The following is a 17517-nucleotide window of genomic DNA, read 5'->3' on the forward strand; positions in this document are numbered from 1 at the left end:
TCCCAGTTCAAGTCTCCTTTTAATTCACTTTTTAGCACTATATTTTGTTTGTTTTTGCTTTTTGGAGGTAATTGGGGTTAAGTGACTTGCGCATAGTCACGCCAGATTGGAACTCAGGTCCTCTTGACTCTAAGACTGGTGCATGGTGCTACCTAGCTACCATGGCTCTGTACTCTTTTATCCTGTAACATTCTAATGACAAGAAACAGTAAATTCCTCCCTCCTCCTCTATTCTTTTTCACTTAGATATGCTTTGCCCCTCCTACTTTTGAACATTTAAGTCCATAGTTTATACCTTTCTCTGATCCCTCGTACTTAAGAGTAGCACTCTGATTTGTAACTCAAAATCTGGCAGAAATGAATGATGTAAATCAGATGTTAATAAAGCCTTTGGAAAACAACAACAACAAAAATAGTACTCTAAAGAAACAATATGTTCTTTTCCTCCTTTAAGGATACAAACATTTGATTAATTTAAGATGTTTAAAAATTTTTTTTTGTCCATTGAGCTTGCCCTTCATCCAATCATTTGTCAAGTCGTTTCATTTCTACCTTCTCAATACCTCTCCTATACACCCCTTCTCTGTTCTGACACTATGTTACTGACACTATCACTGACACCACCCTAGTACAAGCCCTCATCACTTCAGACATTGGCTACTGCAATAGCCTATTGGTTAGCAAGAAACCTCTTCTTGCTCCAGTCTATCCTCCATTCAGCTGTTGAATTAATCTTTCTGAAATGTAAATCTGATCATGTTCTAAACCTGAGCCATACCCCCTCACTCACCATTAAATCAATACTGTGGCTCACTATTCCTGTAGGATAACATACAAAATCTTCTCTCTGGATGATAAAACCCTCCATTACTTGACCCTTTCCTAGTTTTTCAGTTTTTTTTATATCCCCTCCCCAATATGATCTGTGACCACATGACAATAGCTATTTTGCAATTCCCTAGTGACATTAGTTCTTGCTGTTTCAGAAGACTTTCTGTTTCCATAGTACAGGTATATTATTTGGTTTTCCCCATGCTTAGAACTTTCTAGCTCCTCATCTCTGCCTTCTAGATTTTCTGACTTCATTCAAGTCTCAGCTAAAATGCCATCTTTTGCAAAAAAGCATTTCCCAATCCTTCTCAATGCCTTCCTTCTGAGATCATGTAATAGTAATGGGAATTTGAAGATCTTCTCTACCCCTTAATAAGCCTAAGGGAATTTGAAGACCTTCCCTGTTTTGAAAATATACTCTGCCCCCTGACAGGTTGAATATAATCACATGGAGCCTGAAAATGTGTGACTTTTCCAAGATCACATAGGTACTCAATGGTAGAGTTATGTTCAAACCCAGGTCCTCTGAACCCAGATGTAATACCCCCTCCTCCACTGAACTACACTGCTCCTTTACTCCAGCAATAATGCTCTGTCTCACCCCATTTCTTTGACCTTAGCTCCTTCCCATCTGTCTACATGGACATGTAAAATCTATCATATAAAAAGCTTTTCCTTAACCATGTTAACCTGTCTAGTTACTGTCTCATGCCTCTCTTCCCTTTCACTACTAAGTTTCTAGGAAAATTCAGCCACATTCAATTCATCCACTTTTTACTATCCATTTTTCTCAATTCTTTGCAATTCAATTTCTCTCTTATCAATATAATATGATGTCTCTGGATGTTTGTTAATGATCTCCTAAGTGCAAAAATAAATGGCCTTTTCTATTCCCCATACTCTAATTTTTTTGCAGTTTTTGGCATTTTTTTACCACTCTTTCCTAGTCTTCACTCCATTGGCTCCAGATATACCTCATTTGCTCAATTCTTCTATTATTTTGTCTCCTAAACCTCTTTCCCACTCTTCAACATGGATTTTCTATCATTTACCTTCTCTTCTTCTGACTTTATATTCTCTTCCAAGGCAATCTCATTATTCTCATGGGTGCAGATATTATCTTATTGCAGAAGATTACTAAATCTCCAACCCTGCCCTTTCTTCTGAACTTCACAATCACATATTCAAAGGCCTATGGTATGTATCTTTGTCTGGATGTCCCACTGGAACCTCTAATTCTGTATATCCAAAATTTAAGATCTTTCCCTTTAAATCTATTTCTCTTTTGCCTTTGCTGTTTCTGCATGTGGTGCCATCATTCACACAGATTCCCATGTTTGAAGCCTTGTTTTATGTTTGATTCTCTTTGCCTCTTGATTTCTCAGGCTCAATAAATTATCAAGTCACATTGACATTATCACCAGTGTTTTTACTATCAGTGTTTTTACATATCAGTCTCTTCCTCTCTATTACCATTACCACTTGCCAGTGCTATTTTAATAGCTTCTTAGTAGGTGTTTCTATTTCAACTACCCACCAACCCCATTACCTCGTTCATTTTTCAATGTGCTGTGGGAATCATAGGAAGAGACATGGATAGGTTTGCTTCTTTTGAAAAATATTCAGTGACTTTCTGTTATCTGCCTAATAAAGTTATTTTTCCTTTGACTAGCATCCAAAGTCCTCTGCAATCTCACATCACCCAAACTTTATAGCCTTATCCCATTTTTTCCCTTCCTTGTATTCTATGACCCAGACAAACTAGCCTACTATGAAAATTCTGTACTTTCCCAACTCTTGTGCTTTTTCTCATGCTTGTTCTAATGGTTAGAATGTCTTCCTTCTTCCTCTTCATTATATCCTTCAGAGCAGAAATTCTTAATCTGTTTCTGTGTTGTTGGTAATTTGGTAAAGACGATAGACCCTTTTTCAGAATAACCGAAACATAGTTATCAACATCATGGAGCCTAGTTTAAAAACCCTTATTTAGTAAAACTCAAACAAATTCTCCTACAATATGCCACCTCTAAAGACCTCTTTCAGTAATGACCTTTCCCCTTGATCTTCACATAGCATTTTTGTTTTATGATTTCTAATGCACTTAATAAATTTATTAAATAAATTCTATGGTAATGTCCATACCACCTTATCATAGTAAGGTAATATCCTCCCAGTGTAGTCCTAATATACTGTATAAATCCTAGTACATTATAGTGGGTTTATTATCTCCTTTTTTTCTGGACACCATTAATGATACCTAAGAATTCATTGGCTTTATTTATTGGGAGGTGGTTGGAAGTAATCTCATCACAACACTGACAGTATCATAATACTGTCAACCATAGAGCAATATTAACTAAGCTTACTCTCAATCAAATCTATTATCTTTCTCACATGAAATTATCTAGATGTTTAACCCATTATGTTCTTGGTTAAGTAGAGTTAAGAGCAGAGTCCTAAGGCATGACATTGAGATTTCTTTTCAAGTTCAAAATGATCCGTTCATTAATATTCATTATGTGAGGTTGCTCAATCAGATAAAAACTCAATTCATTTTTCTTGGGTTGTTCATGTTGTCCACAAGTGTGCTATACCATGAAATACTGGCATTGCCAGAAACAATGCAGATAACTGGCTTGGCCAGGCAATTTTTATGAAACAAAGAGGTAAGGCCAAAAGATACAGAGAATTCCTGGGAAAGTATCTGTTCCTCTAAGTTCACTGCTATAATCAATTACTTCCTAGAAGGCAGGCAGCATAGTGGAGTAAAACATTAGGAATCAGGATACTTGGCTTTGCTAGCTCTCTTACCAACTAATTACATGACCTTCAACAAATTATTTAATTTCCTTACACCTACTTTCTCTAGGGTTTCTCCAGATCTAATCATTTATGACTCTATTATAACTACCTAGTAGGCTGTTTATGATTACAAATGAACTACTTCTCTTTCCCTACTAAGAATTGGCACTACTGTTCCTCTCTCAATCCTGCCCTTTCAACACTAGTGCCAACAATAATTTTCTATCTCCTCTGTTTATTTTTCAGATGTCTTGCATTTCTGCAAAAGACCTAACAATCAGATTCTCAAACTTTGGTTGTTCCATGTCTGAAAATGAAAATTACTTCTTGGAATCCTCTGGAACTCAAGGAATTTTCAAAGCAAAGACCCCGACTTCCTGAGACTCCCTAAGAGCTTTCAGCTGCTGACATGAGGTTTCTGCCTTGGCCTTGGCCTCTGTTCTCTTGCTACTGACCTCTGTTGTTCCAGATTCTTTTAAAGATAAAATAGATAAGCTCTATCTACGATATTTTGATCATTACATAACCTTAACAAAAAATGAAATGAAGTTGTTTTGGTATGATATTCTTAGAGAAACACTATGGCTCCCAATGGCCTTCATTTCATCTTACAACCATTCACAAAATGTTCATTCAATAATCTACTCTAGGGGCAGAGCCAAGATGGCAGAGTAAAGGCAAGGACATGCCTGACCTATCCCCCAAACTCCTCAAAATATCTGTAAAAAATGACTCTAAAAAAATTTTAGAGTGGCAGAACCCACAGAATGACAGAGCAAAATAAATTTACAGTTCAAGACAACCTGGGAGGTTGATAGAAAATGTCTGTTGCACTAGCCTGAGATAGGAGCACAATCCAGCCTAACGGGCCAGAGCAGTCCTCAGTGGTGGTAGTTTCCAGACTTCTCAACCCATAAATGCCAAAGACAACTTAGAAGGTCAGTAGAAAAGGCTGTCAGACCTGGGTGAGAGAAGAGCACAGTCAGGCTCCAGCCCCAGAGTGGTAGCAGTGGCAGTGGTGGCAGCGGCAGTGGCTGCTTCCAGAGCTCTTGGCCCACAGACAGTGGGGGGAAACAATGACTGAACAGAAGGGGACTGCAGGGATCTCTTTGCTGGCACTGAGGCAGAATTCTCTTGCTTTGCCTATGCTTTGACCTGGGTCACAGTCCTGGGGGGTGATCTTGGGGTGAGGAGGAGTGATGGCATGGCAAACCTTTTTGAATTCTATTGATTTTGAAAAACAACAGAAGCAGAGGAAAAATTGGAAAGAGAAATGAAAGTGATGCAAGAAAATCATGAAAAGTGAGTCAACAACTTTCTAAAGGAGAGCCCAAAAATGGTGAAGAAAATAACACCTTAAAAAAATAGTAGTAGGTTTATCCATTTTATGATTCTTTTTTACCTTAACACACATTGAGTTTTTTTTTTCTTTTTTAATGTCACTTGCATTTTTTCACCTAAATCTCATACTAGGCTTTAGCTTTACTTATATTGTTAACAGAAGTCTAATTTTTTTTTAATATCATCACTGATTAAAATATTTTTCCAACCTATACAAAAATTCCTTTAAAAGTGAGTTTATTTGAGAGTTCTTTGTGGAGTTACATTCATTGCTTTAAATGACATTTTCTTTGGAATTATTCAGCATTGTATTTTCAGAAATTAATTTTTCAGAGCCTCTCATACTGCTTCAGTTGTCTTTGCTTTTATACCCTCAAGTCACAGTAGTACACATGCAGAACTTTTCACAATGTCCCCGTTATTTCCACTTCACCAAACATTTCCTTTTTCATGTTACACATTTAATGGTATTTACTTTTCTTTCTGCTGAAACAAAACAAAACAAACAAAAAGAACTTTGCTGATAAGTCATAAGTCATCTTGATTTCTGCAAGAGCTTAAATATCAGTTCCATTTGAAAATGCTTCCTCAATTTTTATGATGACTGTTTTAGGTCTGGATGTTCATGAATGTTTGTGTATATGTGTGTATGTGTTTGTGTGTGTTTTAAAGAATTATTTTTCTTTTATTTAAAATTATTTTATTCTGAATTTAATAAAAACCTCAAAAATACATTTCCATGTACAAAGTAAAACAGAAAGAGCATTATATGTGAAAATGTGAATCTTTCTTATATAGTTTGCTTTTTATAAGTATAAAATATATTCAATGTGACTTTCAAAATTGAATTTCTTATGTTTCCCTCTGAAATTTCTTTCAGTGTAGTCTTCTCATTTAAAAAATGTTTTAGTAATACTACTTTTTTATAACCCTTATTAATTGTTCTCCTCTTCTCAAGTCCCCTGACAAAATATAAAAAGAAAAAAAATCTTTTTAACAAGTAAGCATAGTTAAGCAAAGCAAATACATGCACTTGCCATGTGTAAAAATGTGTCTTATTTGGTAAACTGAATTCATCATCCCTATGTGAGGAGGTAGGTAACATGTTTTTTCGCCAAACCTGTGGAGTCATGGTTGGTCATTGCATTGGTGAGAGTTAAGTCTTTCGGAGATTTTTTTTTTCCTTTACAGTGTTTTTGTACAAAATGTCCTCCTGGTTCTTTTCATTTGCTTTTGTGTCACTTATTATAATTTTTCTTTTCAGGTTTCTTTGAAATTGTCACATTTACCATTTATTACAATATTATATTTGTAGATCATAATTTGTGCGGCTATTTTTTTTTAAAACAATCGGGGTTAAGTAACTTGCTCAAGGTTACACTGCCAGTTATTTCTGGGTGTGGTGCTAAGTATCTGAGCCCAGATTTGATCCCCAGGTTATCCCGACACTGGAGCCAGTGCTCTTACTTGCTGTGCTACCTGGCCACCCATTTGTTCAGCTATTTTAAAAATAATGAACACTCTTTGTTTCTAGCTCTTTGTTACAAAAAAAAAATAGATACCATTTTTGTACTTTTTTATCTCTTTGGTCAAGAATAGCAAATAGTGGTAACAGAACTATAGTTGCAATAGAACTAGTAGTAATGGCATCGTTGGGTTATGGGGTAAACATTTTACTTCAAGGGTATATTTCCAAATTGCTTTCTAGAATGAACAAGTGAACAAACTGAACTTCTAAAACAGTGTACAATTTGTGTCTTTCTTCCCACAACTCTTCGGATAACTGTAATTTTCCTTTTCTTTAATGTTGTCAATCTTATAGATATGAGGTGGAAATTCAGGGCTATTTTAATTTTTAATTCTCTAACTACTTCTTAGTGATTTGGGGAATGGTTATCATTGTTATATATTTGAATTTTACCTCTCATATGGGACATTTTTCATTAAAGTTTGCTGTGAAACTTTCCTTCCAAATTACTATTTACATCCTAATTTTTACTATTACTTTAGTGTGTGTAAAACCTTTTTACAATTTTGTAGAATCATACTTACCCACTTATCTGCTAGAATTCATTCTATTCCCTTGTTTTTTCATGAGTTCTCTATAAATTGTGAAAGGTTTATGTTTTCTTGTTCTATTAGATTTGCAATATGACTTTTTATCTCTGTCATATACCCATTTGGAACTTGTGTTATATAGTGTAAGAACTTAGTCTAAACCTAATTTCTGCCTGATTGCTTTGCAGTTTCCAGATCTGCTTAAATAATGAGTCCTTACCCCAGTAGTTAAGAGTATTTATATTTGTCAAAGACTATGCTAGTCTGTTTCAGTATACCGTGTGCCTGATCTATTTCACTGATTAACCTCTCTATTTTTTGGCAAGTGTAGTGAATTTTGAGATCCAGTTCTACTGGTCCTTTTCAGTTCTCTCTCCACAATTTCACTGTGCTGAGGCAGTGCATGGTAAACAGCCTGCACTAAGTTAAGTGTATGTGTGGTAGCCTGTGCTGGGAGACATTGTATCCAAAAGCAGGCTGGATGTGCCCTGTCTGCCCTCATCCATTCTCCCTTCAAGGTTCCCATGCACACTGCCTCAGACTCTAGAGTTCTCTTGCACATCCCTGGTCCCCATTCCTTTGGTAAAGAATACCTACCTGAACTATGCTCAGGTTCTTCTAGCTGTCACTGCACTGATACCCGAAGGCTTCTAGATGTCTTTGTGTAAAACTGCATTGGCAAAATGCATTTACTTGTAGTTTCTACTTGATCATTTGAGCCACTGCTCTTAAAAAAAGAAAGAAAGAAAAAGAAAAATCCTTGTTAAAGTGGTTATAAGTGAAAAAGGCTGTTTGGTTGCTACTCATTATACCATCTTGAAAAAAGTCACTTTTAATTTTAATTGTATTTTCTACAATGGAGTAATTCAGGTCACCATCCTTTAGGTTACTACCACTATATTTCATGCATCCTTACATTTAACATATGACTTCATTGTTCTTTAAAAGTACAGACTGGCTCCATTAAATGCTAAAAATAGAACCACTACACACAACAGTCTTGGTATTAAAACATAGTTATGTTCTGTCTGTAAATCACAAGTTACAAGCAACAGATCATTCACCTCATTTTTTTTTTTCCAAAATGTGTTAACATTTCAATTGTTCTGAATGGTTTCCACTTCATCTTTCCAAATTAAACCATACTCTCATCATCTATCTATTTGAAGCCCAGCTTTGAGCCTGTTCAGTTTACCTAACATAGAGCTCATTAAGTCCACTACCATGTGGTTGGGGAAGTCTCCTTTGATTGGTTGTCTGAGTCTTTGAAATGGGTGAGACTGAGCTAGTCACTCTTTCTTTTTGCCATCTTTTCTGCTATGTTCTTAGTTCTTGTGTCTAGTATGGACTCCATAAAGGGAACGAGTGAGAAGGGCAGAGACTTTCTGTCCTTTAATTTCTCTCTTACCCTGCCTCCAAGAAATGGGCCCAGGGTGTTTGTTTCTGCTCTGTGCTGTTTTTCCTCAGTTTTTGGTGCTTGAGATGACATGGGACTGAGAGATCAAGTCACGGAAACTTTGAAGCCACAATTGAAAGCAAGCAGTAGAGCTAGCTACAGTATAGAAACCCTGGGAAGTGAGAATGTTGAGGACTTTAGACCTAAGGCAGGTTTGGATTTGGATCTGGGAGTATGCTCTAAGGGAAGTGAGCTAAGCTATGAAAACTAATCTGTTTTCCTTCTCCAGATACTGTGGTACAGACAGGGAAGAGAATTATGCCTCCCATGTGTTTGGGGTGGGGGTGGGGGGAAGCATGTTTGTATATTTGTGATTATTGTTTGAAGTAAATTTACCTCTTTGTAAAAATTCCAGTGTTACATATCTATCCATCTATTTATCTACACACACACACACACACACACAACCCTACATCTGTCATAGCATGGAACAAATGCACACACATATTTATCTATGCACACAAATATCATAAACATGCAAAGAAAAAACACAATTGCAAGAATAGAAGATTTGAAACATATGATAGAGAATCCATTGATCAAAACAACAAAAGCACTGAAAAATAGAATGGCAAAGTTGCAACTAAAAATACAGACAATGGAAGAAAGTGAGACAGAATAAAATCACAATCCTAAAATTCTTTGAAGAACACAAGGTCTATCTAAACCAAATATATTCATTTTCAAGATTGGATTCACAGTGATGACTTAAGAATCATAGGCTCTCCCTCCTCCCCCCCCACAAAGATGAATTTAAAAATCTGTGTACAATACAAAATAAGCAAATTGCTAATTAAGTATTGGAAATGGGATGGGGTGCAGGGTTTGGGGGAAAGATGGGAGAAGACACAAAGCTATGCTCAATAGAATCACTATGATGCCAAAAAGAAAAAAAATCATGAAAGATGGTGTTCCATTTTCATAGTTTCAACATAATCAAATGAAAAATATCCCAAGCAGATAGGAGAAAGTTCTTCATCTACCACGGTGAATCAGTTTAAATCATTGAATAATACTCTTCATCCATGAACAAATGAAATAACAAATTTGAATATTATATTCTTTTTAAAATATAGTTTTCCAGGAGAGCTAGGTGGCACAGTGAATAGAGCACCAGCCCTGGAGTCAGGAGGACCTGGGTTCAAATCCGGCCTTAGACACTTAACATACTTACTAGCTGTGTGACCTTGGGCAAGTGGCTTAACCCCAATTGCCCTCCAAAAAAGCAAAAAAAAAAAAATTAAAATATAGTTTTCCTCTATCTTAAGAGGACAATGCAAAAACAAAACACAGTAGAGACCAAAAAAAAAATCAATGAAACCAACAAAAATTATATCAAACTCACCAAACAAGTTGATTTTGTGTACACAGGGAAAGAAGAGGAAGGGAAGAAGATATAAAACTTACTTTAACAATTTCTTCATTTTAAGAGATATGATGTGTGAAACTATCACTACTATAAACAAGAAGAGAACTTAACACAAGGTGCACTGGTTATATAACTTCAAAGATGACTACATACTGGTTCTCATTTCCTGGCACTCTATTGCTTTTGAAGCATGCAAAGCATTAATCCTCCTAAATATGAAGAAATACCTCATAAACCAAAGTAGGGAAATTAAGTTCTACACAAAGTTTAATTGTAATAACCTGAATGGGTTTGTTCTGAGATATGGCTGCACCTTAAAAAAAAAGGAAACAAGTTTGTACCACAAAATATAAAATCCTACAAAACTGACATCAACGACAAAAAGGTGGTCTTTCAGTAAGAGAAGAATGTGAGTAAGTACTTTTAAAGAAATCAGAAACTGAGCAGTATATTCAACATATGAACATTTCAAACAAGAGAAACAAGAAAATTAAATAATTATATCAAGAAATAACTAATTAAATTTATACTTTCATTTTTTTAAAGTGAGACAAGGGTGTTATTTAAAACAAATAGCTCATATTAATTGAAGGCACAGGATCATGAAAAATATGAAGGGATAATACCTAAAAAATAAATAAAAAATAAAAATAAGAGGTTAGAGACGAATTTATTGGGAGGAGAAAGGGAGAGATAGAATAGAATAAATTATCTCATATAAAAGAAGAGAAAACTGCTACAATGGAGGGGAAGGGCAAGAAGGTGAAAGAGAATGGGTCAACCTTATTCTCATTGAATTTGGCTTAAGAAGGGAATAACATATGCACTTACTTGGATATCTTACCCTACAGGAAAGTAGGAGGGAAGGGGATAGGAGGGGGGATAACAGAAAGGAGGGCAGATTGGGGTGGAGAGTAGTCAGAAGCAAACACTTTTGAAAAGGGACAGGGTCAAAGGAGAAAACAGAATAAGTGGGGGCGGGATAGGAAGGAGGGAAATATAGTTAGTCTTTCACAATATAACTACTATGGAAACGTTTTGCGTAACTACACATGTACAACCTGTATTGAATTGCTTGTTTTCCTAGTGGGGTTGGGTGAGCAGGAAAGAAGAGAAAGAATCTGGAACTAAAAAGTTTTTAAACTAAAAAGTTTAAAACTAAAAGTTTTAAAAACAAATGTTAAAAAAATATTTTTTACATGCAACTGGGAAATAAGGTGTATAGTCACTGGGGTATAGAAATCCATCTTGCCCTACAAGAAAGCTCAAGAACATTCCCCCCACCCCCAAACAAAAACAGATTGTATTTTAATGGACAAGAAATGATCACTGACATAAAATCTTTTAAAAATAAGCTATATGAAGGTTAGCAAAGATCAAAATGAATATAACATTAAAAGTATAAAGATGATACTCTATTACATTGAAAGAGTTGCTATAAGTAAACTTGTTGAAAATAAGCTGTTGACTCTTTGTAAAATAAATTTTTACTTTGTTTTTAACATGATAAAAATGTTTCCCAGCATTTCTCTACCTTTCCCTCCCTAAGGGACACTCCATATAACAAATAATGTTTTTAAAAACAGACACACACACACACACATATATATACAGAGAGACAGAAGAGTTTTTAAAAATCAGTACACCATCAGTCAACAAGAATTTATTAAGCACCTACTAGTACCAAGGACACACATATAAAAGACGTTTCCATTCTCAACAAGCATACATTCTAAGGGGAGAGACAGCATGCTAACAACTTTAAACAAAGAGGTTATATAAAGGGTAAGTTGAAAAGCATTAAGGAGGATTGAGAAAGGCTACTTATAGGTGAGATTTAGCTGAGGATTGAAGTAAAGCAGGCAAGTCAAGAGGCAGAGATGAGGAAAGAGTTATAGGCACGGGGGACAGATAGTGAAAATATCCCAAATTGAGAGATGGAGTGTCTTATTCAAGGACCAAGTACCTGGCACACAGAAGGTGTTTAATAAGTGTTTATCCATTGATCGAAGGAACAAGGGAAGCCAATATCACTAGATTGCAGTTTATGTGTATTTGTAGGTGGGGTATGTAAGGTGTAAAAAGACTGGACAAGTAGGAAGGGTCTAGGTTATTGAGGGCTTTAAAAGCCAAATGATTGAGTATTTGATCCCAGATGCAATAAGGAATTAGTTAAATAGGGGAGGAAAGATTTCAGAAAGATCAATTTGATAGTTGAATGGAGGATAGACTGGAATGGGGAAGGATTTGAGACAAGGAGACAATTTAACAGACTACTGCAACATTCCAGGTGTAAGGTGATGACGGCCTCCACCAGAGGGTGGTAATGATAGGGGAGAAAAGAGCATGTATATGAAAGTTATTGAGAAGGTAGAAACAATAAGACGTGGCAACTGATTGGATTTTGTGGGGAGGGGGAGGCTCAAAGTGAGAAGTCAAAGATGACATTTGGGTTTTTAGTCTGGCTAACTGGAAGAATGGTGTTACCCTGAATAATAATAGGGAACTGAGAAAGAGGAGAGGGTATGTGGGGAAAGATAAGAGTTCAGTTTTGGACCTGCTGAGTTTAAGATGAGATATCCAGTTTGGTATGTCCAATAGGCAATTGAAGATGTGAGACTGGGTGTCAGGACAGGTTAAGAAGGGAAAAAACAATTTTTAAAAAAAATATGAGGATCAAATGCACAGAGATAATGGTATCTATGGGAGCTGATGTGAAATATAATATAGGGAGAAGCAAAGAGCTGAACACTATATTTCATGACATCTTGAAACTGCCCAGATCTCTTAGAACCTGATGGCAAAATGAAAATGGAAATAATCCACCAGTTACCTTCTGAGAGAAACCTCAAAATGAAAATTCTCATCAACACTGTAACCAAAATCTAGAGTGTCCAGATCAAAAAAAATACCACTAGCAGTCAAAAAGAAATATTTCAAATATCAAGAAGTCAAGTACAGGGGCAGCCAGGTGGTGCAGTTAGTAAGAGTGCTGGCCCTGGAGTCGGGAGACCCAGGGTCGGTTCCGGTCTCAGATACTTAACACCCACACAAAATATACCTGGCCGTGTAACCTTGAGCAAGTTACTTAACCCCAATTGCTTTAAAAAAAAAAAGTCAAGTAGATCAAGATTATACATGATTTAGCAGCTACTACTATAAAGGAGTATGAATAGAAATCTTATGACAAGATATTCCAGAACGCGATAAAGAGAAAAAATGTAAAGCCAAGAATAAAGTACTTGGCGAAACTGAGTATAAGCATACAAAGGGGGGAAAATAGATCTTTAATAAAATAGAGGACTTCAAATTCTTCCTGATGAAAAGACCAGAGCTGTATAGAAACTCTGAAGTTCAAACACAGGAGTTGAGAAATAAAACATAAACACCAATGAAAACTTAGAAAGGACTACACAAGAATAAATTTCTTACATTCAAATACGGGTAGATGACAAATGTGTCCCCTCCAAATCTTATTATCATCAAGGGTCTGTGGGGGAGAGGGGGTAGATAATTAGACAAAAGGCCTGGAATTAGTTCTGTTAGGTCTTGATCTTAAAAGGGGAAGACAAATACACTGGGAGAAAGGAAAAAGGAAGGTTATAGAAAATTACCTCACATATTCAGGGTTTTGAAAGTAGACATGTGTACAAGCAAAGACAAGGGGAACAGATGACATTTGAACCTCACTTTCATGTGATCTGGTCATAGAAGGGAAAAATACATACACATATACAGAGACACACACAAAGATTAGGTACAGAAATACATTTCATTCAAAAGTGTAGAGAACTTTCAGAAGTCCCCCGGCCTCACTAATGAAATGTTCCCCTGCTTTACTTAACCCCAATTGCCCTCCAAAAAGCCAAAAAAAAAAAGTTTAGGGGCAGCTAGGTGGCGCATTGAGTAAAGCGCCAGCCCCAGAGTCAGGAGGATCTAAGTTCGGTTCCGGCCTCAGACACTTAACACAAAAAAACTAGCCTTGGAACCTTGGCCAAGTTACTTAATCCCAATTGCCCTCCAAAAGGCAAAAAAAGAGAAAAGAAATGTTCCCCTGCCCTATATTATTACCTGAAAGGTTACAGGGCAGACAAACAGGAGGATGTATTAGAGAGAACTTTTTGGGGTCCCTTGACCTCACTGAAGGTATATTCCCCCTATACAGTACCTGCAAGGTTACAGAGCAGATAAGCAAGAGAGAATATAATTTTTTGTTTGTTTGTTTATGCCTCTGGATATGGTCCTAGGATATTACCCTAATAAATAACTAACCTTAAGCAAGGGTAAATAGTAAACAAGATTAAGGGAGGGCCCTTCTACATTGTCTGCATTCCTTTGGGGGTATCTACATTCTCTTGGGGGAGCATAAAAACTCTGGGAGCCCCTTGCATCTTTGGCTCTGTATGAAATGGTCCTATAATAAACAGACTATTGATTACACCCCAGTCTCGTTATTCTCACCGCTCACTAGTCCACCAACTGTGCTGGTCGAAGTACAAAAGGGAAATGGGAGGGAAAGGAGAAAAAGGAGGAGGAATTAGAGAATGGGTGGATCAAGAGAGGGATTAATCCCCAGCAAAACAAATTCTTGATGTATAAAAATATTTATAGGTCTTTTTGAGGTGTCAAAGAATGGGAACATGAGAGGATTCTCCTCAACTGGAGAATGGCAAAACAAATTATGATACATAAATCTGATGGTATACAACTGTAATATAAGAAATTATGAAAGAGGGATGATTTCAGAGAAACTTGTGAAAACTTGTATGAACTAATACAGTGAACAGAACAAGAGAATAATTTATATGACTTAATAATTTAAAAAAAAATCTCTGAAATAATTAAGAACTCTAATCAGTATAATGACCAACCATGATTCCAGAGGATTAATGATGAAATGCTACCCTTTATGAGACATCACATTCACACACACACACACACACACACACACACACACACGTGTGCGCGTGCACGCATATATTACAATTCATTGTCTTTTGAACAAGGATAATGTGAACATTTATATAACTACATATGTTCATAACAAAGGTTCATTTCTCTCTTTTCCTCAATTAGGGGTGGGTGGGTACCAGAGATGTGAGGAAGAGAAGGCACATTTTTGCTAACTGAAAACATATATGTGTGCATATATGTATGCATATGTATGTAACTTTAAGCAAAATGCATTTGACTAGGTAGAGCAAAAAAGACTTGCAGGTTCTCTTTCAATGAGAGTACATACCAAAATTACACAAAATTCACAAAAAACACATTTTCATGGCCTCTATCTCTGCTTTTCCTATCTCTTTCCATATTCTTAAATAAAACAAAGTATTTTCCAAGACCCTGTCCCTTGGCTCTTTTCACTTCTCTTGCAGATACTTTCTCTTTCTAGAACTTCAACTATCATCTCTTGAAGATACTTTCTCTTTCTAGAACTTAAACTATCATCTTGACGTGCATCAAATCTCTATTTCTTACTGTGACCGCTCTCCAGAGTAGCATTTCCTGTTGCCTATTTTATCTCTAGTTGAAAGTTCTAAAAATCACCTCTAGCTCAGTGTGTTCAAAATTAACTCACTGATTGACTCCAGGGATCTTCTTGACTCCCCTAGATAACATTACTATTTCTCTAGTCACCACAGAATCACAGATGATGGAATGTGGAAGGGACTTTCAAGACTTTCTAATGCAGCCTCCTCACATGGTAGATGAAGAAAGTGTAAACCAGAAAGATTAGTGACTTTGTCCAAGGTCAGAAGAAATAGCAAGCAGAGATGAAATCTAAACCCAATTCTTCTGAATCTCATCAGTGTTCTCTCCACTGTACAATTCTGACTAAATCTTAAATTCAGAACATCCAAAATGAAACTCATCTTCCCCACTCCCCATCCTCGCACTCTCTCCCAAACTTCCCTATTACTGTGAAAGAATATGACTATCTTTCCAGTATCCCAGGCCAGTATTATCCCCAGCTGCTTACTGTGAAATATTGTCCAATCTGCTAAGTCTTGTTCATTTTACCTTTCTAATACCTCTCATATGTATACCTCTTTTCCTCTGACATTGTCACTACCTTGGTGCAGGTCCTCATTATATTATACCTGCTATTGTACAAGCCTGCTAGTCTCTCTGTAACTATTCTCTCTACTCCAGTTCATCTGCAACTCCACCATTAATGATCTTCCTAAAGTGCTGGTCTGACCATGTCACCACCACCACCACAATCACCACCATTCCCCCTTAACAATTCAATCAACTCCCAACTGACTTCAGGATAAGATATATAATCCTTGGCTTTTAAAGTCCTCCATAAGTTGACCCACCCTACATTTCCATTCTTATACTTTACACCCCCACCCCACCCTCTGACTTCATACATATACATCTCTCATACTTTGTGATCCAAAGACACTGGACTCCTTACTGTTCATAGAAAAAAAGATCATACAACTTCAAACATTTTTTAATGACTATATCCATTCCTAGAGTGTTCTTTCCTTATTTTCTGCCTCCAATTCTCTGGCTTCTTTCAAGCTCTAGAAAACCCCACTTTCTACAAGCAGCCTTTCCTGACACTACTTAATGCTGATGCAGTACTTTCTGTATACTGACATTTCCAATTTATTATAGATACTGTAAACACCTATCACTAAGGACAGAGCCAAGATGGATGGCCAAAAGCAGGGACTTGCCTGAGCTCTCCCCCAAACACCTGTAAAAAATGACTCAATCAATTCTAGAGTAGCAGAACAAACAAAAAGGCAGAGTTAAACAAATTCCCACCCCATGATAATCTGGAAGGTCGACAGGAAAGGTGTGTTGCACCAGTGTCTGAGAGAGTACAATTCAGCATGGGCCATGCCAGCACAGATGGGCCAGAGCAGGCCTCATGGCACTGAATCCGTGGCCGTTATGGTGGTTCCCAGACTTTTCAACCCGCAAACGTCAAAGACAACTTAGAAGGTCAGTAGGAAAGGTCGTTCAGACCTGGGTGAGAGAAGAGCAAAGTCAGGCTCCAGCCCCAGAGTGGTGGGAGGGGCGGCAACAGCAGTAGTAGTGGATGCTTCAAGAGCTCTTGGCCCAAAGACAATGGGGGGATCCAGTGATAGCTCAGAGTGGGATTGCAGGGATCTCTTTCTGCTGGCACTAAGGCAGGATTCTCTTGCTTTGTCTGTGCTTTGATCTGGGTCCTGGGTGGCCGTTCTGGGGTGAGGAGGAGCCCTGGTGTGGCAGAACTCGTGACTGTGGAGAGGGAATCCTCCTCACAGTTACAAGGCAGAAAAGAGTGCTTATGGTCACTCGCAAACCAGGAGAGGACTAAAAATCTCTCCTTTGGTCATACAACTTTCAAAGAACTGAAAATTTACAGGTCCCTAGAAATATCTCTGAAAATAGCTGCACAAAATCCCTAAAGCTTTGGACTGTACATGCTCAACACTGGAAAAAGAGTCCTACTTTAACAAAGAACTAAAAAGTTAAGTAATTTGCTGGGAAAATGAGCAAACAGTGTTAAAATCCTTAGACTATAGAATTTTACTTTAGTGAAAAAGAACAAAACATACAACCAGAAGACAAAGTCAAAGCTCCTTCATTCAAAACCTCCAAAAAAACTATATATATATATATATATATATATATATATATATATATATATATA

The sequence above is a fragment of the Petaurus breviceps genome, unplaced genomic scaffold (assembly GCF_028583685.1).
Source record: "Petaurus breviceps papuanus isolate PSGF00001 unplaced genomic scaffold, PetGlider_PUasm1.0 214, whole genome shotgun sequence".
Lineage (NCBI taxonomy): Eukaryota > Metazoa > Chordata > Mammalia > Diprotodontia > Petauridae > Petaurus > Petaurus breviceps.